Source organism: Cricetulus griseus, chromosome 10, assembly GCF_003668045.3.
Source record: "Cricetulus griseus strain 17A/GY chromosome 10, alternate assembly CriGri-PICRH-1.0, whole genome shotgun sequence".
NCBI lineage: Eukaryota > Metazoa > Chordata > Mammalia > Rodentia > Cricetidae > Cricetulus > Cricetulus griseus.
The window spans coordinates 4542632-4570600 of NC_048603.1; the positions used below are offsets into that span (position 1 = coordinate 4542632).

At 37.5% G+C, this 27969-nt stretch overlaps 1 long non-coding RNA gene across 3 annotated transcripts; it reads left to right on the plus strand.

The window, feature by feature from the left end:
- Positions 1–9004: 9004 nt before the first annotated feature.
- Positions 9005–27938, plus strand: LOC113834284. 3 transcript variants are annotated; one of them, XR_003487990.1, is made up of 4 exons: positions 9005–9054; positions 24642–24847; positions 26381–26553; positions 27901–27938. It is a non-coding gene; the product is annotated as an uncharacterized LOC113834284 (long non-coding RNA). The 3 variants fall into 3 exon arrangements; XR_003487992.1 differs by lacking the exon at positions 27901–27938 and adding an exon at positions 27718–27892; XR_003487991.2 differs by lacking the exon at positions 9005–9054 and adding an exon at positions 10578–10632.
- The last annotated feature ends 31 nt before the right edge of the window (positions 27939–27969 follow it).

Here is a 27969-nt window from a genome sequence, read left to right on the forward strand (position 1 = left end):
AAGCGAATGCTTGCATTGTCACTTGTATCCAGTCTAGCATCGCACCTCATCAATAGTGCCACTCACGCTCTGTATGCATCTTGCCTCTTTAGTTAAACTTTTTGAAATCTCCTCATAAACACCCTATAGCTGTATTTCCACATTGATTCTACATGCAGCCAAGTAGATAATGAGGAACAACAATGACAATGTTACAAAAACAAAACAAAACAAAACAAAACAAAACAAAAACTAAGCAAACTTCTCATTTGCCAGCATTTATCACTAAGTAACAGGATAGGCATTCTGTTTATTTTCATCCTTTGAACGAATATACAATGTTGACTTGACCTTAAATTTCTTCATGTTAAACTTATTTGATGTTTTTTTCACAATGTAAAATTTCAAGGACAGAGTGATGTATTTTTATTGAAATAGATTCACAATGCTACTCTCTTGAGTCCTGGGTAGAAATAAGAACTTGTACTTTTACACTGGATAGATGTATTCAGTCATTGCTTATGGTATAGGGACCTTTAGTAGATATTAGATGTAGCTACTACTAAATAGTTTTCTCATTCTGTTGCAATTCCTTTTATAATTTCTTTTTAAAATTGTATTTATTTATTTTAAGTTCATTTTATGTTCCAATCACAGTTCTCTGTCCCAACCCCTCCTCCTGACCCCCTTGCTTCCCTCCCAGCCCATCCCCCATCTAGTCCTCCCAAAGGGTAAGGTCTCCCATGGGAAGTCAACAAAGTCTTGCCCATTAAGTTGAGGCAGGACCAAGTCCCTTACCCCTGAAAACAACCTAGATTCTTCTCAACCCAAGAATGGATAAGGAAAATGTAATATATCTACACAATGAGGATTACTCAGCCATTACAATTTTGTTTGACCTGGTGAACATAGACAATTAAGAGGGTAAAAAAAAAAATCATGACACAACAACCCAACTATATAACATATCAGACAAATTACCGTCAGTTCTCTGAAGGAGAAGTGACGGAGCAGAAACAGAATGAGATATGTCTCCTTCAATTTTCCCTTCCATGTAAATCGGCCGGAGATGGTTTATTTGTTAGTATTTGAGTGAACCCAAGCTGCTATAAGGGAGAGGCTGCATCACCAGTGCAGATGTCTGTAGGAGTTCCCAGTGTCTGACACCGCCCTTTTCCACCTCCCTGCCAGAAAAAAAGAGGAAGACTTCTGTTCCTCTGGAGACTTTGAAGTAGACAACTTATGCTTTCTCATTTTTCTTATGTCATCGCCCCTTTCTCTCTTGTCCTCTTCCTTTTTCCCTACTTTCTTTCTTTCTTTCTTTCTTTCTTTCTTTCTTTCTTTCTTTCTTTCTTTCTTTCTGTCTCTTTCTTTCTTTCTTCTCTCTCTGTCTCACCTTCCTTCCTTTTTTCCTTTCTTTTTCTTTTTTTCATGGAACTACAAGCTGGACCCTCAGACATATCACATAGACACTCTATATCCCCAGCTATCTTTTCAAACTTTTTATTTTGAGACAGGGTCTTTCAAAGTTATCCAAGCTGGCCTTGAATTCTGTCTGTTCTCTCCAAATAAATCTTGGCTTTATGTTCCTTTCCCATGTAGCTGGGAATACAGGTTAATACTTCCCTCATTGATTGTTTTAAAGATTTTTCCAGTTGCTCCATAGAGAATAACTTTGGTAGCAAAGGAAGAAGCAAGGAACATTTATGAGGCAATACTCACATTTCGTATTATTTGTTAGTAGACTGTGGAGTGGGAGAAATTGATGGATTATTCTTACAAACATATTTATCTAATATGAGATAAAATTTATTCGCTGCAGTGACAGAAAAAAATATCAGTTTGAGTTAGTATTTTTGAAATGATTAGTATGATTAAAGGTCTTTTATTTTTCATGTGTTGATATTGACATCTCAAATATAAATTAATAAATATGTAAGTAAGTTGTTGATATTGAAGTTAGAGTCATCCCTAGAGATGATTTTGGATCGTCTAAAAATAAAGTTTTAAAACGTGATCAGATTTCACCTGCAGAGAGACTCTAGATAGAGGAATGATTCAAAGAGTGACTATTTTGGGGAAGAGGGTAGTCCAGTGTTTGGAGATTGGTAATGTGTAGTGTCTAGTGGGAGAATGACTAAATAGAAGCCAGTAGCATAGTCTGAAAAGATAGAAAGAGAAACCAAGACAGAATGGAGTCTCGAAACAAGCAAAGATAAGTCTTCAAAGCAAGCACGTAAATACTGAGATTGGATCAAATGAGATAAAAATAGAGAATCCAGTACAGTCTGTCATGGCATTAAAAGACAAACTTGTAGTAGATGAAGCCTGCTGCCTATGCTGAAGAGACCTTATGAATATGAATTGGTGACAGAAAGGAAAATGGAGGAATGGGGGAATGGGGAGGAGCCTGGTGCAGAAGGATGTATAATAAAAGAATTAACCCTGTGGATGGAGGAAATCAAAGCGTGCTAGCAGAAAGATGGCATTTCCTCTCAAGGAAGAGCAAGTTGAAGGAGCAGGCCATGCAGACACATTGCTACCATGATAATCTCAAGGGACAGAGGGTAAATTCCAGTGTACAGGCAAGGGACGGATCTTAAGTAGTCTTCTTCTGACATTTTCTGTATTCTGGATGGAAGACAGACAGATTGTCTGGGTTTAGATATAGATGTATTAGAAGCCCTGCAAACAAAGCTTCTGTGGTAGCTTTTGTTTCCTTATCAGGGAGTGGCAAAAAGAAGGGTATATTAAGGTTTGTGGATACAGGAGAAAGTATCAGATAGTTATCTAGGAGAGACTGAATGGATTAGGCATAACCAAATTTCCATGTAACTCTAGGGAATCCCTTCAACTTAATAGTTGAATGCTTTTAATCCCACCCATTCAGAAACTTTGAGTAGGAAAAGAATATCAATCACCCTGGTAGAGTACTGTATATGCTTATTTCTTTTAAGAAAAGTAATTCTTTTGTGTGTGTGTGGTTGAAGAAAGTTATAAAAAATTAGTTTTGAATGCCTCTGGATTTTGTGTATCTAATGAGATGAGGGGTGGTTGGTAACAGATGTTAGTCTTCTGCAAGGAAGTAATTACATATATATATATATATATATATATATATATATATATATATATTAAAAATAAAACAGGACCAATAGAGACTTAATGTCCATAAAAGGTCTTCAAAACTGAGTTCTTAAAAGTAGTAGATGGAAAACAAAGAAAATAATAATTGGGAATTAGGATTTAAAAATTGAGATGTCTAGCAACATGTTGGTTTGGACAGTGTGAGTATAAGGTTTGGAAAAGGGAAAGACAAGTGTGGCAAAGGGAGTTAATATCAGGGTGTGAGAAGTTCTCAAACATGAACATTAAGATCACCCAGGAATTAGATATACATTGTATCCAGTTAAGTAACCAACCTAGAATCCATGAGAATTAAAGGAAAAGAGGTGTGAATTGATAGAGAAAACAAGGGGTAGTAGAATCATAGTGGTGAAATCAGTGGACTATCTAAGGCAGAAACATGGTCTGAAGGCAGCAAAGTGAAAGACAACACGTTGACGCCTATGGTTATTGGAAATGGAACATGCCATTGACCATTGCAAGTTTGCTAATGTTACATAAAGCAGAATAAGTGACCGTGTTTACCTCTCGCAGTGACTGCATTCAGAGATATGAAGATTATTCAAGATGATAAGGCTAGAAATGAAGGAGATATATACCAGATGAAAATTAAGGGGCCAGTTCTCCTGTCTTCAAGAACAGGCAAAGACAGAAATGGGAGAATAAATATATAAGACATATATATGTATATGTAAGTAAGTAAAAATTTAATTTAATGAATGCTGAGTATATAAATAATATGTTGCCACAATATGTAAGTGGGAGAGTAAGCAAATACATTGATGAATATTGGGAGAATAAATTATCTCAAAGTGAATTTTAGCTTTCAGTGTAGCTACAACAGTATAATCACCCAAAATCAAAAGTATTGGAACAGAGTTAATGGAAGACAGAATAATAAGCTTCATTTTCAACTTGCTAAATAAAAAAAAAATGCCGTGTTGAAGTAAATGGGACCAGGAGACAAGAGATCTGTATGAAAAACTGAATTTAGAAATCATCTATTAAAATAAACGTGTTGGACCTATGATAATAAGCAAAATAATTACAGAAAGGGCTCTTTAGACAAGTGAAGTGGCTCAGTGTCCGTTTTCACTGATATTGCCTCACTCATTTATACTCCCACTCTCTTCTCCACTTAACCTAAGGAATTTTGTAACTGAATTTGTTGTTGTTGGAAGAACAGAAACCCAGTTTGAGTCACAAAGGCCAAGAAGGAACAGGAGTTATTGAATTTTACATGCAGATGAGTAGTTATTGAAGTACAGCCAAATTTCACATGAAGCAGAACCAAGAACCATAGTCACCCTCTGGAGTCTAGAGGAATTGGCTATATTGTTCAATCTCCTTATCTGTCATCTCTCTATCCCTCTCATGGTTTTGCAGATGGCCCAGTGATAACTACAACATTAGCTAGCATGCATAATCATATTGTTCTAAAATTTTAATGTTCTGAAACCAGAAGGGATTGGCCCAATGAATCTGTTCTTACCACATCACTGGTCTCAGGCCAGAAAAATTAGGCCACTGGAATCTTCCAGTATAATTACTTATGGGTCAAATGTACACTTGAGTTGGAAACCCTCCTGTGGACAGTATGGGTCTCTTACACAACTTTGGGCGCACAAACTTCTTTCAGTATAAGTAAGATGCTCATAAACCACTGATCCTATACATTTAATATCTTTAATTACACTAAAAGACCTAACTTTTAACTTTTAATCAGTTCTTGTTACAAAGAGAAATGGCTGTTTGTTATGATGAAGAATTTCTATTGTAGCATTTAATCTTGTGGAGATTGATATATGTGCTGTGTAAATCCAATGCCAATGTGGGCATAACCAAGAGATTATGGTGCACTACCTTGCTGGTCTGTTAATAATTTACCACGGTACACTTGTGGTTGTGCAAATATATTTCATTTGACTCTACAAACTATAGCTTCAATTCAATTCCTTTGCATACTTTGCTATTATTTTGCTCTATTATTTAACCACATTATTGAATTTTGTAGAACATGAGAAAAGCCAGATAATATTTCCATCTAGAATCATTTTTCTTATTTAAAAAAATAATTCAAAATATAGGTATAGAAATTTGGAAGACTAGAAATTGTCTTACATTGCATGAGATCAGTACAGGCTAAAGAACACTTCTAAACTCTGGAATTAAGAGGTGGCTGCTGCCATAAAATTACAGTGTGTTTCCTTCCTCCTTCAAAATAGGTAAAATGCAGAGAACTGGGGATGCAAATGGCTAACAGAGAAGTAGAAAATTTTAATTGTCAATAAAAAATTAAAAAACCGAGTGCTATCTTTAATACATTATAGTTAGAAATAAGTTTGTTATCTAAAACTTTTGATAAAATTTGAGGCAGTGAGCAAATTAAACCTACTCTGATAACTTCTCTTCTTAGAGATTTAAGAAGGAGGTCAATTCTTTCCCTTAAGATTATCAGTTTTCCTTGTTAACTTAAAAAAATCTTTACAATGTCAGCTAACAGAAGAGAAAATTTATAGTTGCTATTCTTAACATTTGACATATCAGGAGTTTGTGCATATTTTCAAGTGCAGTGCCAGACTAGTCATTACTGACAAAATCAGTGTTTATTATTTATTTCTGAGCAGCAAATGACTCCAGTACTTTGCAGTGAAAAACAGTAAAATTTTATTAGCATAGAATTTCAGAGCATCAGTGATCCAAATGCAGCATTGCCAGATGGTCTGGCATGTGTCCTTTCCTGAGGTTTCACTCAAGATACTGGTCCACACTCAGCTGAAGACCTGCCTGGGGCTGGTGGGTTTGCTTCCAAGGTGTCTTACTCATAGAGCTGTTGCCAGCCGTCCTCATGCCTTCCTTGACGTTCTAGGAAGCCTCAGCTCTTTATTGTGTAACTGCTTTGCTATATTCATGACACTGATCTCAGAGATGATCCATGAAAGCAAAATGAAGCCCTAATGTGCTCCATAATCTACCTTTGGAATTTGCCCATGGTAATGTCTTCTAGATAGTGTGGATTGTATAGGTCAGCTGTATGTCATACATATGGGAACGTCATGAACACAAGTCCCAGGGGAAGGTTCCTTCTGTAAACCATTACAAAAACTCTTACAGAAACATAGCTGAAAAGTCCCCACTGAGGCACAAAATGCTTTGTTATGAACAAGCTGCCTTTGTGCGTGCCTCATCAGACCCAGGCCTCCTCTTTTGTAGACAACAAATAGGACTAGATTAAGAGAATGTTTCTCAGTTTTGTTTCTTCATGGTGAAAATAATTGAGTACCAATTGGCTATGTTTGTATTTTGAATATTCTTCAAAGTTCCAGATGTTAAGGTTTGGTTTCAAGCTTAGTGTGGCTACAAGATTGGGGACTCTTTCTGAAGGAACCTAAGGGAACATTTTAGATCACTTGGACCTGACCACAAGAGAGATAATGTGTCTTAATCATTTGTGCTTTGGCTTACTCACATCTTGTCCATTAGGTAATTAACTTTATTATACACTGCCTTGTGGCCCTGCTCAGCTATGCTCCTTGTTGTTAGTTGATATACTTGATATTGACAAAAAATGCATATTAATGTTTTCCCATGTGTTTTTATGCCATGGTCCCTAGTATGTAGAACATTCATCTAGATTCAGGAAAGAGGAAAATCATACTTTCAAGGAAAAGCTATGCAAAGTATGAATTACTAAAATAGGGTTTCCTTTCCATTGAGCAACAGGAAACTCTCACTCCCACCTCGGCTCTCTACCCAGTGATGCTTGAGTTTGGCCTGGACATTTGTCATTTTACTCTAACCTCTAGCAAACCTACTGACAGCATAATATTCTCGAAGTACAAACAGAGAAATCACATATGTAAATTGTGGTCTTAAACCTAACTGTGATAGGTCAATATTGAAAGTTATTAGGTTTGATTTGTTTGGGTCAGTAATTACAAGGGTTTACTTCTGTCACATTGTATATCTATTTCATGATTTGTATACACTTAGGTAGAGAAAAGTATTTCTTCATCTGGTCAATTTTATAAAGAATATGAGAAGGAATACATGAGAATGTCTTGACATTGACTTTATATAAAGTTTATTCTTCCTATGAATAACAGTGGAATGAAAATTTCACTGAGTGACCACAAAGTAATTTTTCCATCTTTTTCATTTAAATTTGCTTTTTATAGTCATGGCTCCTTGTGGTGAAACCATTTTTTGCATTTTCAGAAACCAGATAACAACATTAACTTCATCTGGATGTTTTCATTTTTCCATATGTGACATATAGAGCTGCTGTTTCTTCACTGAACAAACACAGTCATGGTCAATTTACTTCATATATTTGTACGTGTTTATAAAAGTCCCCAAATCAATGGACCTGCATTCAACCACAATTACTTACTGTATGATGTTCCTTTAAAAATCCTGTAATTATGAAATATAATTTAGCCAGGATTGTAAATTTTCTTGGCAAAAAGAAGTTGCAGCGAGAGTGAAGCTCCTTCCTATAATACATTTTTTCTGAACATAAAAATCTAGGAAAAATACTGACTTCTTTCATTGTTCTGTCCAAGTCAGCTTTTACCACTGTGTAAAGAAGGTTAATAATTTTAATGTACAACTTTCTCATTATAATATTTTATTATAACACAGAAATACTTTTACTTATAAATTGTGGCTTATATGAAATATAGTAAAGACATAAGAAAATTTGATGTGGTTAATTTAAGGGCGTAGGTGGATAAAGATTATTTTCCAGATTTTTTTCTGGGGCTCAAATAGGTAAGAAAAATTAAACATTCATAATTAATGATATTATTAATATGATTTGTGATAGGGAAATATTCTGGCTTCTAAGATTTTTACAGTAATTTGATATTAATTTATGAACTGTGAAGACATAGAACTGAAAACAATCTAGAAAGAGGTAGTTCATTAGTTATATATAATTAAAAAGGTTCTCATGTTTGAAATGAAAAAAGCTATGGAACCATATGAGTTCAGAACAATTTTAAAGAACATCTGAAATCTTTAACACAGAGTTTGGAAAGCAAATGAGGCAAGTATAAGTCTGGGATACAGGAGAAAATAGTTTTAGTCTTTGAAAAATGTAGGCAAACTTCCTGATGTGTGCTCACACAGACACAGGCTATAAATGGATCACTGTGACTCCCCTGAGTAGTTTCATTTTCAGATAAATTTAGAAAAATCCTATATCTCTTCCCAAGTGAGCATCAGTGAAGTTGGAACTCTTTCCAAAGGATCATAGAAGATTTACTTAGAATTTGCATTTCTGTTGTTCTAGGAAAGTCAGAGAAGTACTTGGATGGAAGACATTAGTTCAGGTTTTTTGTTGTTGGTGGTTCTTTTTTTCTTTCTTTCTTTTCTTTTCTTTTTTTTTTTTTGTAAATTCTGCATTCATGAGCTATGTGTAAAACTTTATGACACTAGACCAAAGAACAGGCGCTTCCGATTCTAATAAGCAGTATGAAAAATATGGTTTTGCTAGGTCTTTTACAGTTTAAAGAACCTAACAGTTGTTTTCTGTATCAACAAACAGGATGGAAAAACTGACCATCATAGAAAGTAAATAATACCCTAATGGGGAATGTACTACTAAGTATGTTCGTCTTATTGATTGTTGAGTAAAGTACTGTTTGCCCAATGAGGCAGCAAGTTAGATGGGACTAGGAGTCAGAGAGGATTCTGGGAAATGTAGTAAAGAAGTGATGATCCAGGCAGGAAGTGACATAGCAGGGAGACTCATACATAAACAGAGGAAGAAGGAAGTGGGCTCTCTCTTCCTCCAGATTCACCATGTGATCCACCGGCAAGGGAGAATGCCAATGGAAGGCGTCCGATAAGATAAGTCTTACAAAATATATAGATTTATGATAATTAAGACTGAGCTAACAGATGAGAACCCTAGTCACTGGCCAAGCAACATTTGCACCTAATGTAAGTCTCTGTGCATTAATTGGGGTCCTAACTCCTCGGACAGAACTCAGGCGGCTGGTGGAGACTGCTCATGTGGTGATAGGGTTTGGGTGGCTTTTGGCAGTAAGATTTATCGTAACAATACCCAAGCAAAACAACAACAACCAAAGAGGAGGAAAAGAGCCCCAAGAGCAGGCAAAAGAGTCACAGACATACCACACTTCCTTTTAGGAGTACCACAAAAACACCAAACTAACTGTCAAAACTTACACAAACCAGGACCTGGAGCTTGCATCTTCAGATTCTGTGAGTTCACATGCACCTTAATTATTTGATTCAGTGGGCCATGTTCTTCTGGTCCCCTCCATACCCTCTGATTCCTACACCCCACCCTGACCCTCTCTGGATTCCTTGAACTCAGAGGTAAAGAGACACTATTGAGACCTCCAATTTAGACTCTCACTCTGTCTAAAGTCTGGCTGTGGGTCTCTACTCTCTACTTCCATCTACTGCCAGACAACTGGACAAGGCACCAATCTCTCAATATAGCAGAATATCATTAGGAATCATTTCATTGATATATATATATATTTTGGCCAGTCATGATTGGTTCCACCCTAGGTACCTGGGCTATCTAGTCTTCAGTTCCTAGCCATTCAGTCAGTGTTGGGCATGGGTTCCCTTGATCTCAAGTTAAATCAGACATTGGTTAACCATACCCACAAGTATTCTATCAACATGGCCCAAATACATCTTGGAGGTAGGAAAGATTGTTGGTCAAAGGCTTTATGGCTGGGTTGGTGTCCTGTTTTCTCTTTTGGTAGCATGTGGAGTACCTTCCCACATCACAAACTCTAGCATGTAGAGGTCATTATATGGAGGCACCAGCTCCACTGCTCCCTGTTCAATGAGCTCTGAGGAGGTCAATGGGTCACCACTGTCATTTATAGCTAGCATCAGCCTTTGTGCTAGCATCAGCCTTGACTGTTTGTGGACCTCCATGTTACCCCCTTGGACCAAAACTCAACTAAATGCAACCTCGTCCAAGCACAGGAAGCCTTATCTGGCTATGAAAGATGGTATTTGAGACTCATCCCTGTAGCCAGCCCCTAAGTAGGTGTGGCCATGCCTACTTAGGGGCTGGCTACAGGTATGCCTGACCACATCCCCATTACTATGAGTCCTTACTTCGATTACCCTCGTATAATCCAGAAATTTTCTATTGTAATAGCTATCCGCAGTGCCCTGGCTCAAGTTCCAGTCATCTCTCCCAAAACTCTCTGTGTCCATTCTTACCTCAACATAAACCCAGCCACACTGAACCTCTTAGAAGAGAAAGTGGGAGGTACCCTTGAACAAATTGGTACAGGACGCCACTTCCTGAACGTAACACCAGTAGAACAGATACTGAGATCCACAATTAATAAATGGAAACCAAGAAGCTCCTCTAAGGCAAGGACACAGTCAACAAGACAAAATGGCAGCCTACAGAATGGGAAAAGATCTTCTCCAACCCCACATCTGACAGAAGACTGATTTCCAACAGAGAACTCAAGAAGCTAGTCACCAAAACACCAAACAATTCAATTAAAAATTAAGGTACAGAACTAAATAGAGAATTCTCAACAGAGGAATCCAAAATGGCTGAAAGACACTTAAGAAAGTGTTCAACATCTTTAGCCATCAGGGAAATGAAAATCAAAATAACTTTGAGATACCATCTTACTCCTGTCAGAATGGCTAAAATAAAAAACACTAATGAAAACTTATGCTGGAGAGGATGTGGAGAAAGGGGAACACTCCTCCACTGCTGGTGGGAGTGCCAACTTGTATAGCCACTTTGGAAATCAGTATGGAAATTCCTCAGGAAAATGGGAACCAGTCTACCTGAATATCCAGCAATTCCACTCTTAGGCATATATGCAAAGGATGCACATTCATACAACAAGAACATCTGTTTAACTATGTTCATAGCAACATTATCTGTTTAGAATTTTATCCCATTTTATCATTGGATTATTTGTTTGGGAGTATCTAGTTTCTTGAGTTCTTTATATATTTAGGATATTTGACCATTATCAGATGTGCAGTTGGTAAAACACTTTACCATTCTCTAGGCTGCTGCTTTGTCCAATTGACAGTGTACATTGACTTATAGAAGCTTTGCAGTTTCATGAGGTTTCTATTTATTGTTGATATTAGTGCCTTTACTACTGGTGTCCTGTTCAGAAAATCATCTCCTGTGCCAATGTTTTCAAAGTTATTCCCTGCTTTCTCTTCTATCAGATTCTGTTCTTCTGGTTTTATGTTGAGGTCTTTGATTCATTTTTACTTGAATTATATGTGGGGTGATAAATGTGGATATACTTACATTCTTGTACATACAAGATTCCAGTTGACTAGCACTATTTGTTGAAGATGTTTTCCTTTTTTCACTGCGTATTTTTGACTACTTTATAAGCAATCAGTTGTTCATAAGTGTGCAGAATTTTGTCTGGGTCTTCAATTTGATTCCATTTATCAACATGTCTGCTTTTTATGCCATTACCATGTAGTTTTTATATATGAAGTTGAGAATTGTCCCTTCAAGTTCTGTAAAGAAAGTGTTGGAATTTTCATGGGAATTGCATTTAATCTGTAGATTGTTTTGGTAAGGTGGCCATTTTAGCATGTTAATTCTACTGGTCTGTGAACATAGGAGATCTTTCAGTCTTCTGATATCTTCTTCAAAGACTTGAAGTTTTTATTATAGAAGTCTTTCACTTGCTTGGTTAGAGCAAACTGTTAGAGAAAACTGTTGCTTCCTTGATTTCTTTCTCAGTCCCTTTGTCATTCATATATCAGAGGGCTATTAGTTTTTTTGAGTTAATCTTGTGTCCAGCTATTTCCATTGAAAATGTTTTTCAGCTGTAAATGTTCCCTAGTGGAATTTTTTAGGTCACTTATGTGTATTATTATCTCATCTGTGAATATTATTCAGGTGATAATCTTCAGTTGTCTTATTGTTCTAGGTAGAACTTTGAATACTATCTTGAATAGATATTGAGAGACAAGACCATCTGGTCTTGTTCCTGAATTTAGTGGAATTTCTTTGAGTTTCTTTCCATTTATTTTGATTTCACTATGGGCTTGCTATAAAGTGCCTTTATTACGTTAAAGCATGTGCCTTGCCTCCCCCATCTCTCCATAACTTTTATCATGAAGGGGTGTTGGACTTTGTCAAAGACCTTTTCTGCATTTAATGATATCATCATTTTTTTTCAGTTTGTTTATACGGTAGATTACATTTACTGATTTTCAAATACTGAATCATTCCTGTATCTCTGGGATGAACCCTGCTTAGAAATGGTGGATGATCTTTTTGATGTTTTCTTGGATTTGGTTTGTTAGTGATTTATTGAGTATTTTTTTGCATATATATTCATAAGAAAATAGATCTGTTTTTCTTTCTTTTTTGAGTCTATGTGGTTTGTGTATCAGCGTACTTGTGGGATCATAAAATGAATTGGTCAATGTTCCCTCTGTTGCTTTTTGTCCAATAATTTGAGGAGTGTTGGATTTAACCCTTTGAAAGTCTTGGAGAATTCTGTGCTAAACTGGCTGGGATTTTTATGGCTCAGTGATTTTAATGACTGCTTCTATTTCATTAGGGGTTATAGATCAATTTACATGGTTTATCTAATCTTGTTTTAACTTTGGTACACATTACCTATGGAGAAAATTATCCAATTCTTTTAGATTTTTCTGTTTTGTGGTGTACCAGTTTTTAAGTATGTCTTCATGAATATCTGGATTTCTTTGGTGTCTGTTGTTATGAAAGGGGTTTTTCATTTCTGATTCTGTTAATTTGGATATTCTCTCTATGCCTTTTATGCGATTTGGGTAAATGTTTGTCTATCTTGTTGATTTTTCTCAAAGAAGCAGCCCCTTGTTTCATTGATTCTTTGTCTTGTTCTTTGTTTCTATGTTATTGATTCCAGCCCTCAGGTAGATTATTCTGTTTGTTCTTGAGTATGTTTATTTATTTTTGTCCTAGAGCTGATAGGTGTGCTTTAAGATTGCTAGTATGAGATCTCTCTATTTTTTTGTGTAGCACTTAATATTATGAACTTTCCTCTTTGCGCCATGGCTTTCATTATGTCCCATAAGTTTGGCATGTTGTGTATTTGTTTTCATTGAATTCTACGATGTCTCTAATTTTTTTTAAAATTTCTGTCTTAAACTATTTCTGGCATCAGTAGAGAATTGTTCTGTTTCCATGAATTTGTAAGATTTCTGTTACTTTTTATATACAACTTTTATTCATATTGTTCTGATAGGATGTAGGAAGGTATTTCAATTTTCTACTATCTGTTGAGACTTGTTTGTGTCAGAGTATTGGTCATTTTTGGAGAAAGATCCTTGAGGTGCTGAGAAGACTGTATATTTTCTTGTGTTCAGTAGGAATGTTCTATAAATATCTTTTAAGTTCAATTGGTTTATAACATAAGTTAGCTCCAGCATAACCTTGTTTAGATTTTTGTCTGGATGACTTGTCCATTGGTGAAAGTGATGTATTGAAGTCTCCCAGTATCAGGGTGTAAGGGATGATATGTGGTTTAAGCTGTACTAGTTTTTCTTTTATGAAAGTCTGAGCCCTTGTGTGTGAAGCATAGATGTTAAGAATTGAGATGTTATCTTAGTGGATTTTCTATTTGATGAATATGTAGTTTCCTTTCCCATCTATTTTTGATTAGTTTTGGTTTGGTATCTCTTTCTGTAAATATTAAAATGGTTATACCAGCTTGGATCATACATCCATTTGCTTGGGATATGTTTTTCCAACCTTTTATCCTGAAGGACTATCCTTGATATTGAGGTGTACTTCTTGGATGCAGCATAAGGTTGGATCGTATTTCATATTCATTCTCATACTCTGTGTTTTGGATGGGGGGTGGAGGGAATTGAGACCATTGATATTGAGAGATATCAGTGACCAATGACTGTTGATTCCTGTTATCTTATTGGTGGTGATGGTGGTTATGGTGGTGTGTGTGTGTGTGTGTGTGTGTGTGTGTGTGTGTGTGTGTGTGTGTTCCTTCTTTTGGTTTTGCTGATGTGAGATTATTTCTTATGTTTTCATAGGTGTAGTTAACCTCCTAATAACTTCCGTAGGGCTGAATTTGTAGTTAGATATCATTTACCTTTAAATTCATCATAATTAAATTCATCTATGGTGATTGAAAGCTTTGCTGGGTTTTGGCAACTGAGGTGTCTTAGAATCCTTGTCCCATCTGTCTAGGTCCTTCTGGCTTTTAGTGTCTCCATTGAGAAATCAGGTGTTATTCAAATAGGCCACCTTTATATATTACTTGTGTTTTTCCCTGGCAGCGTTTAATATTCTTTTTGTTTTCTATGTAGTGTTCTGATTATTAGTTGGCAAGAGGACAATCTTTCATGGTCCAGTATATTGGTGTTTGGTATGTTTCTTGCACTTTTATAGGCATCTGCTTCTATAGGTTAAGAAGATTTACTTCTATGACTTTGTTGAAAATATTTTCTGATCCTTTGGGCTAGTATTCTTCCCTTTCCTCTATTCCTATTATTCTGAGGCTTGGTCTTTTGTCTTTTCAGTGTCCCATTTTTCCAGGATGGTCAGGAAATTTGTAGATTTTCTTTGACTAATGTGTTATTACTTGTGGTGTATCTTCAATTCCTGGGATTTTCTCTTTCATCTCTTATATTCTGTTGGTGAAGCTCTTTTTAATTCCTGTTCAAGTTCCTAAATTTTTCACTTCCAGAATCTCCTTAGGTGTGTTTTTTTTCCTATTTCTATTTTCATATCTTGAACAGTTTTGTTTCCTTCAACTGTTCCCCACACCCTTGGTTTCTTCTAGGGATTTATTCATTTCCTCCACTTGTTTTGCATTTTCCTTAATTTGGTTATGGGATGTATTCAGATCCTCTGTAAGGACCTCCATCAGCTTTATATAGTTAGCTTTAAGGTCTTTCTCTTGTGCTTCAGGTATGATAGAATATCCATGCCTTCTGTGGTATGATAATTTGGACTCCAGTTATTGACTGTGTTCTTCCACAATTATCTAGGCATTTGGGTTTGGGGTGATAATAGGTCTAGGCACTAATTTTTGGGTTTGTCTTTCTGGGTGAGTGTTTTGTTCCTTGATTTCTGTTTCTTCTCTGGATTTTCAGAAACTGTGATATTGGTGTGTTGCCTGTGTGTTCATGGAGAATGACTGCTGTGTTGGAGACTTGGAGATGCAGTGACAAGTAGGGAATGGTGTGGGAGTTAAGGAATGAGTTTTCTATGGGATTCACAGACAGTGTGGACAGAGAGGAGGGGAAGCTGCCGTTGGTGTTCTATTGTAGCACTAGGGAGAGCTTGAGAGATTGAGTCTAGGGGAACAGAAAGAGCAGAGGAGGTCTGTGGGCAGGGTACCTTGTCTTCTGGTAACTTGTCTTCTTTAAAGAAAACAGAGGGCCAGAGAGATTCCTTAGAGTTTTGGGGTGCATACTGCTCTTCCAGAGGGCTGGGGCTCACATAGTGCTGCTCACAACATCCTGTGTGGTTGCTCCAGGGAATACAATAACTCTGGCCTTGGTGAGCATCCATGCCCACATCACATACCCACCCACAGACATGCGCACACACACATAACTAAAAGTAAAGTAAATCTTTAAAAAAATGAAATATTTCTCAATTCAGATGAAATAAAAATACTACATTTTTAAAAGTAGTTAATTATTTATATATGAAGTGAAAATGCCACATTTTAATGAATAAACAATTATAGATATTATTATTGTCTTGTTTCTCTGTAGCAAACTTACAATTTTAAAGAAACCTTCCTTCCTCATTCTCTTGTGATTACAAAATTTTGAAAATTCTAAGCACTACCCAAATCGATTAACAAGCTTTAGCATTTTGTCTGGTTTCGTCTGAATCAAACTGGATAGAAACAGTAATTTTCCATTCATTGGTTAAGTTCTCTGTGAATATTTCCTTTCATAATGAAACTATTTCAACTTAATGAAGTGTTAGTTACTGGAACAAAAATTATAGCCTCATACGAATGAATAGTTCCACCAAATTGTGCCTGTCTCACCACAAAGCTGTTGGTAGAGGAGGGGCTAGGGAAAATTTATACAGGCCAAAACTGTAGCTGGGGAGGGGGAGCAGAGCCTGACACCCATGGAAAAGCATGGCAAAGATAGAGTTTAAAACTGATACATCGAAAAAGCAAAATTTTTAAAATTAATTTTCATTTCAGAAGGTAATACAGCCAATTATTTTTAGAAAACCAAAAAATTCCTCTCTAGGTGAATAAACTAGCAGTAAAACTCATGAAGGAATGGCTTATATTTACTTTTGACACCACAGAGTTTCAGATAAAAATGTCTGCACTGAGACATGCACTCATGGTCAAGACAAACACCCAAGTTCTTAGTTCTATTTTACTTTCTATTACAATTGGTTTGACATTGATTTTTTTTTTTTCATTTTTGGTGAAGAAAGTAATGTCTTCACCTATTGATCTGCTAAGCAAACTTGAACAGGTTTTCGTTTTCTATATTGGTGAAAAACTTGAAAATCCTAGCTTCAATACTGAGAAAAATCTGTAATTTTCTGCAGCAACTTCTGAAATTAATGCTTAGAGAGAAGCATTTATACTATAAAATAACGAACACTTAAACTCCTCTGGTTGTCAACAATTAAATTGGAAAATACAAAGAAACTAAAGAGATGCATGATAATGTTTTCCAAATTTAAATTCATTTCTTATAGAATGAAATATTTCCCTAGAGATAGCTAAATAGAGGTGATCCATGCCAAGAATGAAGACAGGACTTTTGAGGGGTGGCGGTAGGGTAGAGGTGGAGGGTATTTAGAAGACCCCCATTTAAGGATTTTAAATTCAAATACATATTTTTCTCTTCTCTTTCCTCCCTCCCGACTCTCCTATGTGCTCTTTCCTTTTCTCCCCCAAATTCATGGTCTCTTTTTCTTTAATTGTTATTATTTCTTACACACACACACACACACACACACACACACACACAAAATTGGCTCAGTCTGTTTAGTGTCGATGGTATATGTATGATTTCAGGGCAGATGAGTTCATATTGGATAACCAATTGGGTAGGGATTTCATCCCTGTGACAAACTGTTTCTCTTCTCAGCCTTTCCTAGTTACCTGCAGTTTCTTGTCTCCTTCCATGGTAGCAAGTCTACTGGAATGGTTTTGTTCAGATCTATAGGCAGTTGCATTGTTGAAGTAGCATGGGTTTTTAAGAGTTCTATTTTAAAAGTTGAGTTTTACTTAAAAGATGATGTCATCTGTCTAAGAGTTATATTAGATACTTTTCTTGTCACTACAACCAGATTTCCAACAAGATGTAACTTAAGGGAAGAACGATTGGTTTAGGGTTGTGATTCATCACGGCAGGAGAAGACATGACAGAGTCTGTGGGAACAGAGGCCTGCATCTGAGACTCATTGCATCTCCACTGCTTAAGAAAACAGAGAAGAGCTAATGTTGGAACACAACTGGCTTCTCCCTTTTTCCTTTCTATGAAGTTGGGATGCCAGCTCAGTTAAGCTTCAGGTTAAATACCACACCCCTCAAGGACATGACCAGATCTCTTTCCTAAGTAATTCTAAATATAGTCGAGTTGATAATAAAAATTTGCCGTCACTGGGATGTAGGTTAGCTGAAGAGTATTGTCTAGCATTTACTTATCCTTAGTGGTCCTCTTCCTTGCATAGGAGGAGACAGTGTTGTAAGCTTGTTTAGAGGATGGGTACCACTTTACCTAGACATGTGAGAGTTAATATGACACTGAACTGTAACTGGACAGACTCAACTCAGGGCAAAAGTATTTTGGTCATGGTTTTACCTAAAATGCCATTTGGATGACTGCTATTTTAAATGTTGGACTCACATTTTTATTTTTTTATTTAATCATATCAACCTGGATTAGAGTCATTTGAAGTTTATATCCATTTCATTATGCATTTTTTGGACTCGGATAGAAAATTAAAATGTGTCTCATTCCTGCTTTTCATTTTGCCTTTCTCTTCAAAGATGCTGATTATACATTTAATTATCATAGTAATACCTTTGCCTGAATTGCCTGGTGATTCTGACAGAAACTAAATCTTCTTGCAACTTATCATTATTTTCTTTCTTCTTTGTTTATGCTACCTGAGGCTCTGCAAACATATTTTTATTAAAATTGCTCTGAAATTGATTGTGTTTATTTCTGAGTATATGAAGTCTAACTTTAAGTTTTTTTATGAACATTACATGGTTCAGTTGATCTGGGGAAAGTCCTAGTTTGCAACTGTTGCCTCAACACAGTTGATAAGAGTACTCTTTCCTTCTTAAGAGCCCCATTTTAAACTCTGAATGCAATCCCTCTAATGTTCCCATCCTAAAAGAGTCAGGTTTTCCTGGACATAATTATCCATTAGTCTTTTCTTTCCTCTGAAATTTTTTATCTTCATCAATAGATGTTCCAGCGTTACATAACTTAAAAATCACATTTTTTTCATGAAATCAGAGGGCTATTTAGAACTTATCTGGTTTCTAACTTAAAGCCTTTTAAGCCTTTGAACCTTCTGGAGTTTCAGGGGACTTGGTTAGAGACAGAGACACTAACAGTTCAAATGTGTGGATCTTGAAACAAATACCCATTTACTTTTGGTACTGATCACAAACCTTCAAAACACCCTTAGGAAGCTACTGTTTTACTTCCTGATTATCCCTTTCTACTGGTTTTGATTTTGGTAAGGAGGACCAAGTGGCCAGTTTAAGGATGGGAATGAATAATACTTCTTTATTTAAAAATTTATTTTTCATTTTACATACCAACCCCAGCTCTCTTCAATCCCCTTTTCCTGCCTTCCCTTTCTCCCCTTTCCTACCCACCACCCACTCCTCAGAGGGGCTAAGACTTTCTTTTGGGAATCAACAAAGTCTGGCAGGCTCAAGCCCCTGCCCCTGTATCATGGCTGAGCAAGGTTTTCCACCACAGGGAGTAGGCTCCAAAAGCCAGTTCATGAACTTGAGAGAGGTCCTGGTACCAATGCCAGGGCCCCTACAACAGATCAGGCCCCATAACTGTCACCCACATGCAGAAGGTCTCCTTTGATCCCATACAAGTTCCCCAGCTGTCAGTCCATAGTCAGTGAGCTCTCACTAGCTCTGCTCAGTTGTCTGTGGTTTTCCCCATTGTGTTCTCGGTCCCCTTGCTCATATGATCCTTCCTTCCTCTCTTCAGCTGAACTCCAGGAGCTCGTCCCAGTGCTTGGCTGGGGGTTACTACATATGTTTCCATCAGTAACTAGATATAGGTTCTATGATGACAATTAGGGTAATCTCTATTCTAGTTAAAGGGGAAGGCCCATTCAGACACCCTCTCCTCTATTGCTAGGAGTCTTAGCTGGGGTCATCCTTGTGAATTCCTGAGAATTTCTCTAGCATCAGGTTTCTCCCTAACCCCATAATGGCTCTCTCTATCAAGATATCTCTTTCATGTATATGGGTATGTTTGCATACCACGTATGTGTGTAATTTCCGTGGAGGCTAAATGGTTGGAAACACCACATGGGTGCTGAGCAAGTGAACCCAGTGCTCTTCACTGTTGATCCATTTTCCAGCCCTGAACAATCATCTTTATGAGAAATAAATAATGATAATTTATATGGAGTAACATATGTGGTGGTATATTGTTTATGATTTAATAAAGCTGCTGGAGATCAGTTTGCAAAGCCAGCCACACCAGTTAGCTATAGAAACTACGCAGTGGTGGCACACTCTTTTATTTTATTTATTTATTTTGGTTTTTCTTTTTTTCTTTAAATTCTTTAATTACCACTCATATTTACACATTCATCCCCAGCCATTACCTCACCCTGCCATCCTTCCATGTTTCCCACCAAGCCCCCAACCCATCTCCCAAATTCCTCCCCAGGGACAGTGAGGCCCTCCACCCGGGACCTTCAAAGTCTGTCATATCATTTGGGGGAGGGCCCAGCCCCCCTTGTTGTATCTGGGCTGCAACAGTATCCCTCCCTAGGGAATGGGCTCCCAAAGTCCATTTGTGCCCTAGGGTTGAAGACTGGCTCCTCTGTTAGAGGTCCCATAGACTGTCTTGGCCTCCTAGCTGGCACCTGCATTCAGAGGCCTTGGTTCGGTCCAATGCTGTTTCCGAAGCTTTATGACTAGGGTCTCCATGCTCACAGTAGGTCAGGTCCACTGTTTCTGCAGGTCTCTCCAGTACCATCTTGGCTCCTTTGCTCATTCCTCCTCCCTCTCCACAACTGAATTCCAGTAGTATGGTTCAGTGCTTAGCTATGGGTGCCTGTTTCTGATTCGAACAGCTATCTCTGTAGCTTTGGAGGCTGTCCTAGAACTAGCTCTTGTAGACCAGGCTGGTCTCGAACTCACAGAGATCTGCCTGCCTCGGCCTCCCAGCACCCGGTGGCACACACCTTTAATCACAGGACGAAGGAAAAAGGCAGATGGATCTGACTCCAGGACCACTCTGGTCTACCAGAGAGTTCATCAGCTCATGCCCTTAATCCCAGGATTTGAGAGGTATAAAAAAGAGAGGCAGTCAGTCTGTAGCCACGTTGAGGAGAGCATAGCATTCTGACTGAATCTGAGGAGCAGTGAAGTCAGGAGCAGTTTGAGGATCACCCTTTTGGTCTGAGCTGAGGTAGAGGTAAGAGCTAGTGGCTGGATTCTTTGCTTTTCTGATCTTCAGATTGAAGCTTGAACCCCATTATCAGTCTTTGTGTCTTTTAGTTTTCGTGCTTCAAGTTATTAAGAGGAGGTCAAAAGTAAGAATAAAATATAAAGAAAATAAAGGTGATGATAGAAAAATGAGCCCTGGGTTTGTCCAAGACAAATTACCTTTGACTTCACACAAGTTTCATATAATGAAGCAATACAACTCTAAGAAACCTATGGTCGGTCAGTATATATATGAGCATACCCAAAACACATATATTGTACATGAGGTATTTAAAGGATGCTTTAACAAAATTATAAAATAGAGTCAGAAGTAACATAATTTTCAGGTAGAAAATGTGATAGTCGTAAGTGAAGATTAACATTAGAATGAAAAGAGTTAAGCGGAAATTATAGCCATGTATATTTTACCCCAATTCTCAGACCAAATGAGGAAATGAGCTGAGCATTGGAAGCAGGCTAGGAGTGTGAGTGTGAATTCTTAGGGAGGTATCATAAGGGGTAAATAACTTGTTCTCTAATGGGAACTATTGTAGCAAAGGTCTCAGAGGAGCTTAACAGTCTATCAACTAGACATAGCAGGCCAAACACTGAAGACACACTTGGCAAAGCTAAAGCTTCATTTGGTAAAAATGAAAAAAAAAAGAGAGAGAGAGAGAGAATAACTTCATTCCTTTTTCAAAGCATTTTTCCAGCCCTTGATGTTCTCCTGCCAAGAAGGAGGCTAGCCTTGGGAGACTTCACCTTTTGTATTAAAACTTTGGCAAGGATTACTGACAAAAGGATTGAGTGGGTGTTCACTCAGAATTGAAATTACAACCGGGTGCTAGATCCAGGAGGTCAGCTTTCTTTCTTCTGAAAATGTTTTAAAGTGTTGAATACCAAGAAACATGTAATAGACAAGGGTAGGAATTCAGTGGATGAGTGAGGAGAAAGCTTTGTGATCCAGAAAATACTACTGTGTATCCTGATGTCATTGTGCCATTCAGTAGGAGATGCTTGATGTCCATTAGGAGGGTAGACAGCATTGTAGTCCAACACTAACTACAGACTCAAGTTTATCCCTTCTAAAATAAATGTACCCACTAAAACACTGCTTAGACATCTTCTTGTCTAAGGAAAAAATTAACATGTACCCTATCACTTTTTGTTCAGTCTTCTTTCCAATACAGTCAGAGACTTTTAATCCATTTTCTCTGTAACTTGGCTTCAATAAAAGAGAAGTTAAACAGACTGCATGAAAAAAACTGAAACAGTAAAATAAATGTTTGGTCCAAGTGTGATGGCTTAGCAATAAAAATCATTTGATACCTAGCATAATGACCTAAATTAGGCTCCCCAAGCCAACATGGTAGAAATTAATATCCCATAGGTCTCTCTCTCTCTCTCTCTCTCTCTCTCTCTCTCTCTCTCTCTCTCTCTCTCGTGAATTTATGGACACACACACACACACACACACACACACACACACACACACACTGATTCTATTGCACATGCGTGTATGTGTTTAAGGCTAAACATTTGGAATTGAATAGTTCGCCAGGTCAGGAGAATCAGATTAAAATTAAAATGACCCTCCCCTGTCAGCAGCCATTGAATATTTGTAGCTCTTCATCTAGAGTGGGGCCATGGAACTGGCTTGTATGCTTCTTTTGTGTTCTTCCTCTTGTGTTTGTGTTCTTATCTGGTTTGGTTATTAATGCAACACTGGTTTGTAGAAAGTGTTTGAAACTGACCTGTCTTCCTAGTTGCTCTCTGGCTATAAAGAAAAGTGAAAACATGAAAGGTGAGGGTAATAGATGGAAGTCAAAAATATTGTAGCAAGTGTGATACAATTTCTCTCTTGTACATTGACATATCACCGTCTAACTGAGGAACAACCCATAATCAAGATTGACTTGCCCTCCTGGACTTGATTGGTTGCTGATATTGTCCACATTCAAATATCCACATTTCCACTGGCTGAACATGTCTAGGTTTTATGATTAAGTTGTATTTATGACTAAATTTGTATAACTATTTTTGTAAACTCTCACTGTGTAATCCAGTCTATGTGTGTTATCTCCTCGAAGGAACCAAGATCAACTGGATAATTGGTTGATTATGTAAGCATTTTTGCCTTTTATCAGTGAGATGATAATAAGACATGAATCAAATTTATCAAATCATTTATCAAATATCCCTTTTTGGGATGTTATAACAGACTTCAGCTACTAAGGAACACCATTTTATGATTTTCCCCAAAGTGCATGGAATTGGGGAGGATTCTGTTAAGTGAAATAAGCTACACTCAGACAAGTATTGCATACAAAATACACATAAAAATACCCAAAATGTGAAAGTAGAAGGTGGCTATTTAGAAAGAGGAAGTGACCAAGCAAGAGGAGGTAGAGATGTACAAGAGAGGTAACAAGAGATGAATATGGCCATAGTAAGTAATATAATTGTATGAAAATGTTTGAAAGAAGGCCATCATTTTGTAGAATAAGTGTGTAACTTAAAATGAAGCTTGATCCTTGAAGGCACTGGGAGAATTCTCATTGTAATTATCAAAAACCTGTTGTCTTAGCTCCTTCCATCCCCAGGCTATTACTGCAGTATGTTTGCTCAGTTACTTAGGGACTCAGTGTAAACATCGCAAATGGTTTGCGGAAGGTCGCTCCATGCCCAAGAATAGAAAGAGTGAGGATCTGAGACTGGCAGAATAGACTGAATTAGTCTCAGTGTAGTACCATTGTGTACATAAGCCTACTTGAGCTAGGGCAGAGAAAAGATTGCAACACATAAAAGCCTACAAAGCACTATTTAAACTTCAATGTATTTTCCCACGTATATAAAAAGTGTACAAAATGGAAAATGGCAAGATAGTCAAAGATGAAACACAGTGTATAGAAATGGCTGCTGGTATTGGGTTATAATTTCAGGGAAGTTGCAGGGATGCTCTTCTTATTGTTTTCATATTACTAACTAAGGTTGGGGAATGCTAGTTATGTTCTTGGGAATAGATTGTAGCAAAGTGTGTTGGTTGTGTTAACATTCAACTTTACAGAATCTAGAATTATCTGTGAGGTAGGTTCCTGGCCACAACTTTAAGGGATTGTCCTTTTTTCTTCTTGAATATACAAACAACCTTATTTTACATGGAATCCCAGTTTCCTCTCCCTCCCATCATCCCATGCTCCCCCACCATCCACTCCCCAGGGAGAGTGAGGCCCTCCATGGGGGATCATCTTGTGGAGAAAGGGGAACATTCTTCTATTGCTGGTGGGAAGCAAACTTGTACAGCCATTTTGGAAATCAGTATGTTGGTTTTTCAGGAAAATGGGTATCAGTCTACCACAAGATCCAGCAATCCCACTCGTAGGCATATACCCAAAGGATGCACATTCCTACAACAAGGACATATGTTCAACGATGTTCATAGCAGCATTATTTGTAATAGTCAGAACCTGGAAGTAGCCTAGATGCCCCTCAACCGAAGAACAGATAAAGAAAATGTGGTACATTTACACAATGGAGTACTACTCAGTGGCAAAAAAAAAAAAATGAAATCTTGAAATTCACAGGCAAATGGATGGAACTAGATGAAACCATTCTGACTGAGGTAACCCAGACACAGAAAGACAAACATGGTATGTGCTCACTCATATATGGATATTAGACATAGGGCAAAGGATTACCAGCCTACAATCCAAACCTCTAGGGGACCGTCTACTGCTGGTGGTGTCTATTCCTGGAGAAGGGTAATAAAGCAGAACAATCTATTTCTTTTTTTGCTTCTCTCTATTGAAAATAAATTCTTTACATACAATATATTTTGATGCTGCTTTCTCCTCCCTTTTCTCCTCCTAGGTACTCTGTAACTGGCAACTACTCTTTCGTTTTTGGCTCTGGAAATGATAGCTACTTCAAGCTCCTACGGCTTAGACTGCCCTGCCATGAAACTATAATCCCTTTCTTCTTTAAGTATCTTTTATCCATGGTACTCTGATATAACAATGGGAAAGAAATAAAGGAAGAAAACGTTAGCCGTTGCAAAGTGAATTTTTAATGTGAAGGTGATAGATTTTTTTTTTTTTTTTTGGTTTAATAAATCCTTCTCTCCTTTCTGTGTCTTTCCTTTCTGAAGTCTTTTAGAATATTTAGTGAAGGAAGAAATGCTGCAGGGAAGGAGGTTAGAATGGGCAGTCAACTCAGTAGTAACATGCTTCCACTCTTGGAACCCTGCAGTTAGCATGCCTTGTGAAGCACTGTTTCCTATGGTGATTCCCAATTTGAATCACTTCAGAGCCACAGGATTAGCACTAAAATTTTCCCTCATATTTACTTTACATACAGTGGACATGCACAGTAATCTTGCTAGTTGCCCCTGTCATTGCTGGGATCAGATACCTTGCAAGAAGCAACTTCTAGTTCCATCCATTTCCCTGGGAATTTCAAGATTTCATTGTCTCCCCCTGCCCCCCCCACCCCTGTTGAGTAGTACTCCATTGTATAAATGTACCACATCACAGAAACAACTGACCTGAACAAGTAGAAACTCCCAGATCCCAGACTGACATCTGGGGAAAGTGCATAGAACCGAACTAGGCTTCCTGAACATGGCTTTCAGTTGGGAGTCCTGGGCAGTCTAGGGGGCCTCTGGTAGTGGAACAGTATTTGTCCTCAGTGTACGAATAGGCTTTGTGAACCCATTTCCTATGGAGGGTTACTCTCTCAGCCTGGATACACGGGGAGGGGCGGGGGTCTGGGCCTAATCCTTCCCCAAATGATGTGTCAGATTTTGAGAATCCCTCATGGGAGGCCTCATCCTCCCTGGGGCGTGGATAGTGGGTGGGATGGGTGGTTGGTGGGGGGTATGGGAGGACAGGAAGGAGAGGTAACTGAGATTGGCATGTAAAATAAGACTGTTTTAAATTTAAATAAAACTTAATTTAAAAAAAGAAGCAACTTAAGGGTAGAAAGATTAGTTTTGGCTCACAGTTTAATGATGCACAGTCCGTCACAGCCAGGGCAGGCAGAGAAGTGAGAACACACTGGTCAGTGGTGGTAAGAGATTAAAGCAATGGTTTGATCAAATGTCCCAGGACCAGAGAACAGAGATGGATCAGGATGTATGCCGGGGCCATCAAGTATCAAGTACGACTCCTGAGATGAACTTCATCCAGATCTGTCTTCTAAATGGCCCACATGCCCCCAAATCAGTGCCATTAGCTGGGGAACAATTGCTCAAGTGCTTTCCCCTATGGAAGGTATTTTAAACTAAAATCAAACACTATTATTAAAAGCTTCCTATTTTTTCCCAAGAAATATTTGACAAGATCAAGTTTTTACTGAAGGAGGTATCTCCCCAACATACTATTTGATTCTCCAAAGACATGCCTTAAATCATCCCGTTTACAGACATTAATACCATTAATATGCTTTTTCTTGTTTGTTGACTGTAGACAAATGTAATACACCATATTTTTAATATGTGAATTCATTAATCTTATTGGAACTTTATGCTTTTCTTTTTAAAAGGCAAAGTTGGAGGAAGACGTAAACAGGAAGGTAAAATTACTGATTTGTATTTCTTCTCTTTCTAATAGGCATAAAATTTGGAACATAAGTGAAATCAAAACACACCGAGAATTACACTGTGCTACAGCCTGCGTTTCTTGTACCTTTTTGGAGTCATATTTCTTACATTAAGAGACTTAATATGGTCATGGCTAAGCTTGTGACATGAGTCAAAATAAGATTTGTGAGGGCATGAAGGAAGGTAAGACTTCTTACATAATAGTTTCCCCCTATGACTTCAAGGCTGTATATTGGTTTCAAAGGAAAGATAAATATCAGTGTTCAAAATTCTCAGGCAATTTCAGAATGTGAGGTTATTCATTCTCATCATATTTTCTTTTTGATTATTGTGCACCATGCTGAGTAGATTCAGACTTAATTTTGATCCATTACGGATTCCTAAGTTTTTGAGCCAGGCATAGTTTAGCATACATGTTCCCAACAAGCTGCTACCTTTGCTGATTCTTTCCAGACTAGCAACATAAATTATGCTATGTAAATGCTTGGACATTTGCTTTTCTTTGAGAGGTTAATGTGGAATGTAAATAATATTTACAATGAGAGTTTCTTTTGTAAGTCTTAAATCTTTACTTTTCTAGCTAGCTGAAGACTGAATCTTAAAATTTTCCTCCTCTTTTTTTTCCTGTTTTTAACATCCTTATTTATTTAAAGTAATAACTTCATACATAAATGTTAGTGATAAACACTTGATACTGGCATATAAAATAATCTCTTGTTTGAAAAGCATATTATTAAAATAATCCCTAAAAAAATGAACACTTATTCACTCAGTTTAAGATGTTGGTCTCATTTTAAGAGCATAGACATAAAACCAAAACAATAGGGGAAATGTCAGTAGCTCTTTACTAACCAACCATGTCACTAAATCATAAAGATCAAATTAAGGGAGCTATACCTGCACCATTGTGATTTTGGATAGTAAAGAGACAAGTCTAGTGGGTAAGGGTAATTTTATTCTTTTTTTTTCTGCTTCCAAACAAAAATCTGATGTGAAGAAAATACTCTTTGTTGGTGGCTCCCTCAAACCTTTGTGGAAAAGTAGCTTGTAGTATTTTATATCTTAGTATCTAATATTTCCTTTTCACTACCATAAAATACAGATAATAAGATTATAGATACCACCCCCAGACTCATTTAAAATAAGGTGGACACTTAAATGGTCTTTATTTCTGATCTGTCTCTTTCTACTTATTCTTTCAGTCTGCGCCTTCCTTCCCCTTTCCCTTCTTTCTCCTTTCCTTCCTCTCTTATATTCTTTTAAGATAGCACTATGAAGAATTTCCTGACCTTTCAGTCATTTGCTTCTGTAAGTACTAATTGAATGCTCCCGTTCAACTTCATTTAGTTTTTTTCATGTATCATACACGATCTGTCAAGTACCAGTGGCTCTCTGAACTGTGTTGGTCTTTGTCTACTTTGCTCATGGTGCATCGTTTGACTACATGATACATCATGTAGTCAACTCTCATGTCGGTTGGTACCTAGTTGGATTTGATCAGTGCACCAATGGCATCTTCTCACTGAACAGAAAAGAAGAAGAAGAAGGAGGAGGAAGAGGAGGAGGAGGAGGAGGAGGAGGAGGAGGAGGAGGAGGAGG